This window comes from Spermophilus citellus, assembly GCF_964194105.1.
Source record: "Spermophilus citellus genome assembly, chromosome: 4".
Classification (NCBI taxonomy): domain Eukaryota; kingdom Metazoa; phylum Chordata; class Mammalia; order Rodentia; family Sciuridae; genus Spermophilus; species Spermophilus citellus.
Genome location: NC_138185.1, coordinates 227,835,980 through 227,842,061, shown reverse-complemented (window position 1 = coordinate 227,842,061; position 6,082 = coordinate 227,835,980). Strand labels below are relative to the sequence as shown.

General features: G+C 51.2%; 1 gene segment (V, D, J or C); it reads left to right on the top strand.

The window, feature by feature from the left end:
• Nucleotides 1-232: 232 nt before the first annotated feature.
• Nucleotides 233-6,082, top strand: part of LOC308646104 (Ig mu chain C region membrane-bound form-like) — a 298,492-nt gene continuing 292,642 nt past the window's right edge. The window contains exon 1 of the C gene segment in view: nucleotides 233-360.

The following is a 6,082-nucleotide window of genomic DNA, read 5'->3' as shown; positions in this document are numbered from 1 at the left end:
TTGTGAATGAAGGTGACTAACAGGGTGTGACTGTCCTTGTCCCCAGGTGTCCGGTGCTAGGTGCAGCTGCAGGAGTCGGGACCTGGCCTGGTGAAGCCCTCTCAGACCCTGTCCCTCACCTGTGCTGTCTCTGGATTCTCCATCACAACCAGTGGTTACCGCTGGAGCTGGATCCGTCAGCCCCCAGGGAAGGGGCTGGAGTGGATAGGGCACATAAGTTATGGTGGTAACACTAACTACAACCCATCCCTCAAGAGCCGAGTGTCCATCTCCAGAGACACGTCCAAGAACCAGTTCTCCCTGCAGCTGAGCTCGCTGACCACTCAGGACACAGCCACCTATTACTGTGCCAGAGACACAGTGAGGGGACCTCAGTGTGAGCCCAGACACAAACCTCCTGCAGGGCGACCAGGGCCAGCAGGGGGCGCCCAGCACACAGGAGTCAGGTGCCACCTTCAGAGCAGCAGATGGGAGTGGATGGTTTCTCTCCAGGTGATCAGTGTCTCCCTGGATCCCATCATGGAGAATCTGGAGGTCTCTTCTGCCTCAGATCATCCCATGCTCTTCTCTTATGGAGTCAGGAGTGTTTCTCTCCACCTGTCTCAGGTCAGGGTGCACAGTACATGTGTGAGTCTGTGTGTCCCTGTGTGTATATATATGTGTGTGTTATGTGTGTGTGTGTGTGTGTGTGCAGGAGTGTTGTGTGTGTGTCTGAGACTGTATGGGTGAGACTCCTGGAAGGAAGACTCTGCTACCTTGTCACATTGCTGTCCCTGAGCTCAAGGCCTGCCCCGTGCTCCAGCAGCCAGTCCCTGGGCAGCTGCAGAGGACTCACATGGGGAAGGCTCAGCAGGCTCTCAGACACCTCCACCCATCACAGCCAGGACCCTGACCCTGCCAGATGCTCTTTACACACTGACCTGGGCTCCCTCCCCAGGGCAGGCAGCTGTCAGTTCACACCAAGGCTTCAGCCTCCTCTTCGAGACCAGAGCACGGGATCCCAGAGTCCTCAGCCCACGTGTACACACACACACTCACACACACACACACAATCACATACACACTCACACTCACACACACTCACACACATTAACACACACTGACACACACTCACATACACACACTCACACACACACTCACACACACACTCACACACACACACACACACATAGACACTCACACTACTCAGCCTACCACACAGTGTCCTTCGCTGTCATCATAGAAACGTCCTTTGACACAGTGGTTCTCCTGGTGACTGCACAGCTGCCCTCCACCCTTGGCCACATCTCCTCTTCATCTCTCCCTGGTGACCTCTCCCACCCTGGTTCATGGGTTGCCTGAGCCTTTTCCTGGGCAGGTGGCGTCCTGCATGTGGATGTGGTGTCCACGGGTCCTGCTGCTGCTGGGCTCCACCCCAGGGACCATGGCAGTGTCTGGGGTCAGTCTGGGTGTCTGAGGGCAGTGGGCCTCTCCTGGCCCTGGGTGGTAGAGAGCTGCCTGCTGCCTCCCACCTCACAATCCCAGAGCCCAAATGCCAGCTCTGCCAGGCTCAGGAACCTGTGCCCACCTTGAGCCTCATCTCAGTTCACCCCACAAAGTGACTTGGCTGTGACTCACTGACCTGGACACCCTCAGCTCACCTGGTCTCAGTGTGCACAGAGGGCACTGGCTCCATGGACCTAGGGAGGAGCTGCTGTCAGAATTTCCCATGAAGCCCGACTTACACCTGGAAGACGTCTTCATCTGCGTCCTCAGACTGCTCCACATTATCTCCTACAACCAGTTCTAAGGCCTTGGGATCTCATGGAGAAGGTTGTCACAGACAGACCCCTCTCTTGGTGCTAACTGCTGTGACAGTCCTCTTTCCCTCCCTGTGAGAACGGCCCTGACAAGACCCATGTAGAGGAGGTGAACGTTGTTTTGGCTCCGGGTTGTACAAGTTCAGTCAATGGTTGGCCCACTCCATGGCTCTGGGCCTGAGGGGAGGCAGAGCATCATGGAGGAAGGACACCAATGGAAAGAAGGGGCTCACCTCGTGGAGGCCACGACACACAGGGGAAATGACAGTTTACAGTGGACACACCCCGGGACTCCCCTCCTCCAGCCAAGCCCCACCTGCATGATTCATCCCCATCTAGTCCATCAGACTAGGGTGGATGCACATATCAGGTTAAGATCTCATCATCTAACCATTCACCTCTGACTCCTCCTGCCCAAACACAGGAGCTTGGGGGACAGTCCACCTCCCACCTGCTACAGAAAGATGAGCAGAGCAGAGGAAGGGAACAGGAGGAGGGAGGGGAGGGACCGTGGAAGGGCTGGGGACTGAAATGGAACCAGTTACAGTCCAGGGTTTTATAATAACATCAAAACATGCCGTGCACAGTGGTGCATGTCTGTAATCAATGCAACCAGGGAGCCTGAGGCAGGAGGATCATGAGTTCAAAGCCAGCCTCAGCAAAAGCAAGTCACTAAGCAACTCAGTGAGACCCTGTCTGTAAATAAAATACAAAACAGGGCTGGGGATGTAGCTCAGTGGTCAAATGAGTTGAGTTCAATCCCTAGTACCAAAAAAAAAATATGAGTATTTATGATGAATTAATAAAAAATAAAATTTTAAAAACTGATTTAAATATTCAGGTTCTCTTTCTATTCAAAATATGTTGTAAAATAATTTTTTCTTCTTCTGTATCAAAGGCTGTTGAGGTTTTAATAGGAAGTGCACTGAAACCATAGATCTATTTAGGAACTAAAACATGTTCATGATTTTTGTATTTCTACTCCTGGGACACTGGGTTACCTTCAATTTCCTTCTTTTTTTTCTAGAATATTTCATAAATTTCAACATCTCTCTTTAAACAGATTAATTATACACCTAAGTGCTTTGCACATTTATATATTTTTGATTCACTAATAATGTGGTTAGTCCTGTTCTTTTTCATGACACCACCTCATGCTGCACCCTCATGGCAGGAAGGCCCTGGTCAGTGACAGGCTCCCCTGGTTCTCAGGGAGGGGTCTGCCCTTCCCCTCCCTGACCCCCAGCATCCCTCCCCTCTTCTCAGGTCCTAAGAGGATGGTGCACAGTCACACTGTCCTTCTGTCTCATTCTGCTGCTTCTCATCCTACCATGTCCTGGAGGAAGGCAGCCTGATTGTTATTTAAATCTCTCTTTAAATAGTGCTGGGTAGTGTTTGGGTCACCTTTTGCATTGCTGTCACCAATAGGTATGCCAAGGGCCATGTAAAGAGGAAACATTTATTCAGACTCACAGTTTCAGAGGTCTCAGTGCACAGTCAGCTGACTCCACAGCTCTGGTCCTAGGTGAGGGAGACCATCATGGCAGAAGGGTAACCAGCTCAGGATATGGTAACAAGGAAGCTTAGAGAGAGCTCTGCTCAGCAGGGATTCAATTACAACTCCAAAAGCACACCCCCAGTGACATACCTCCACCAACACAGCCTTCCTACATTGGGTTACCACCCAGGTGATCCACATCAGTGCATGAGTCCACTTATTAGGATCCAATGCTCATGATCTAATCTTTCTACCTCTACAAATCATTGCATTGCCACACACGATCTCTTGGGGACACTCCATTTCTAAACCTTAGTGTTCTTCCCCAGGCCCTCAAAGTTCATGCCCATCTCACATTTCAAAACTCACTGAGCCCACCTTCAAGAGTCAGCACTGTCCTAACAGTCCCAGGGTCACCCAAAGTCCAGGTAAAAAGCTCCTCTGAGGCTCAAGGGAAACTCCTCACTGTGGGAGTAAAGTTCAAAACCAAGTTACAGGTGTCTGATATATAAAGGTGCAGAGTCAACATCTCCAGTTTGAAGTTAGAAATGAGGCATAGAATAAAGGGATGGGAGCAAAGTGAGACCAAAGTCCAGCTGGACAAGCAGGTCCTGTAGCTCCTTGTCCAGCACCTGGGGCACATGGCATCCTCTGCTTTACCCACAGGGCTGTGCCGCTCAGCTCCAGCGACCTTGCTGGGTGCAGCCTCATGGCCTCTCTCGGGGCTGGTCTCTGCTGGACTCATGCAGTTTCCTTGGCATAAGTTCCATGCTGCTGGCATCTCTTATTGGGGACTGTGCCCCTGGAGTTTCACCTTTCTCCTCAAGTCTCCATGCACTGTCCTCTCATGGGCAGACCACATGGACTGTGACCCTCCAATCTCTGGCCTTCCCCACCTTCCTTGGAGTCTTGTTGGAAGACCTGTCCCTACCTCCAGTGTCCAGCAATCCTGCAGAACCTGCACCATGTGGTTGGCTCCCAGGTCTGCCACCATCTCCAGCAGTGACCTGGCCTCCTGGGACCATGGATACAGTGACCTCTACCTGCCTGGGTGGCTGAGAATGGTGAAATGACTTTCTACCCGCCCTGTGCAAGCAGGGTGTCCCCATGGTGTCTTCTCACCTTGAGCTTAAGATGAGGGTGGTCCTGCCAGTTCCTGAGGTGCTGCAAAGCCATCTTTTATCCTGTTTCCAGGGAGAGTATTTAGCATTTCCCTAGTGACAGTGTTGTCGTGAACAATCCCAGTTTCTTTAGCCTCAGTTACACTCACACATTTCTAACTGTACTGCAGGATTTCCACACCTTTCTGCTCTGCTCCTCCTCCTCATTATCACACTAAATGGCTAAAACCAGGCAGCCTTATCCATGCCTCTGCCTGAAGGCTGTGCTGTCCTGAAAGTCCCTCTGCTATTTTAACAAGTCCATCACCTTTAATCCAGCTTCACAAGAGGAATCAGGACATGGGGGGAAGTAGGCAATTCTGGGACAGAGTTATGGTCTCCTCAGCTCCCACCATGAGCCCCTCCCCCTATCAAACTCACATACAGTGGTCTGACACTTTTCCAGTGTGTGTTTGTAAATCTTTCTATAATCTTCCACAAACACCAAAAAGCTCCAAAAGCTTCTGAACTACACAATAATGTTAGTGGCAAAGTCACCTCTATGGATCCCTGTTCCTATTTTAGTCAGTATTTGCACTGCTGAGGTCAAAATACCTGTCAAGAACATGGTGTGGGACACAAGGTTCAGTCCCCCACCATCTGACTCCATTGGTCAGGACACAGTTAATGCAGAACATCATGTCAGAGGTGTTTGGAGAAGGAAAGCTGCACAGGACAGTGTCATGAGGAATGAGAGAGAGAGAGAGAGAGAGAGAGGGAGGGAGAAGCACTCCTCACATCAAAATAACACTCCACTCATCAAAAATAAGCCCCTAAATATAAACACCTCCAGGAACCTGTATCCTACAGACTCACCCTTCAGAATCTGACCCTGTCACCTCTGCAAATTCTTCCAATGTCTCAAACAAGAGAGTTTGGAGCTCCTCACGTCGAAACTAAAGCTGATACTCACCTTCCAACATGGCTCTTTGAAAGAGGTGATGGGAAGGGGATCTTCAGAGAATCCTGGACCTAGAGGCATGTGACATGGGACAGGCTGGGGTTCTGTGCCCAAATGACAGCTGTGGCATGTCAGGGCAACAGTATAGCAGGTGACTTTGTGGGCTCCATGATGGGGGTCAAGGAGACAATTTAAGTGTCCAAAAGAGAATCATGGCACTAAAAGTAGATGACAATATTGATTCCTAAGGCCCCTGCTATAGAGATCACACACAGAGTTCCTGCTACAATCCCCAATGTGTGCCTTTCCAGACTGGAGGTCACATGTGCAGTCCACCTCCGCAGGGTCTCATGGTGAGGAGGGCTGGGCTGGGCTGTGTGTGCCACACCACTCTCAGGAGATCTCACCACAGTCCAGGACTCAGTGACACGTGGCCATGGAGGCAAGTCACAGAGTGACTCCCCACCAAGGGCAGAATCCACAGGACCAGCTGCTCCTGCAGGACCTCGTCTCTCCACAGGAAAAGGCAAGGACCAGGCCTGAGTGCTCTGCCAACAGTGCTAGGAGTGGACCCAGGTGAGCAGGGTCTACACCCCACTGAATCACAGTGTGTGCAGCTTGTGAGCACCTATCCTCCCAGGGACGTCCTTGTCACCACACAGTCCAGAGCAAGGTACATGGAGAAACATGGATCACAGTCATGAGTCACCCAAAGTCCTCCAGC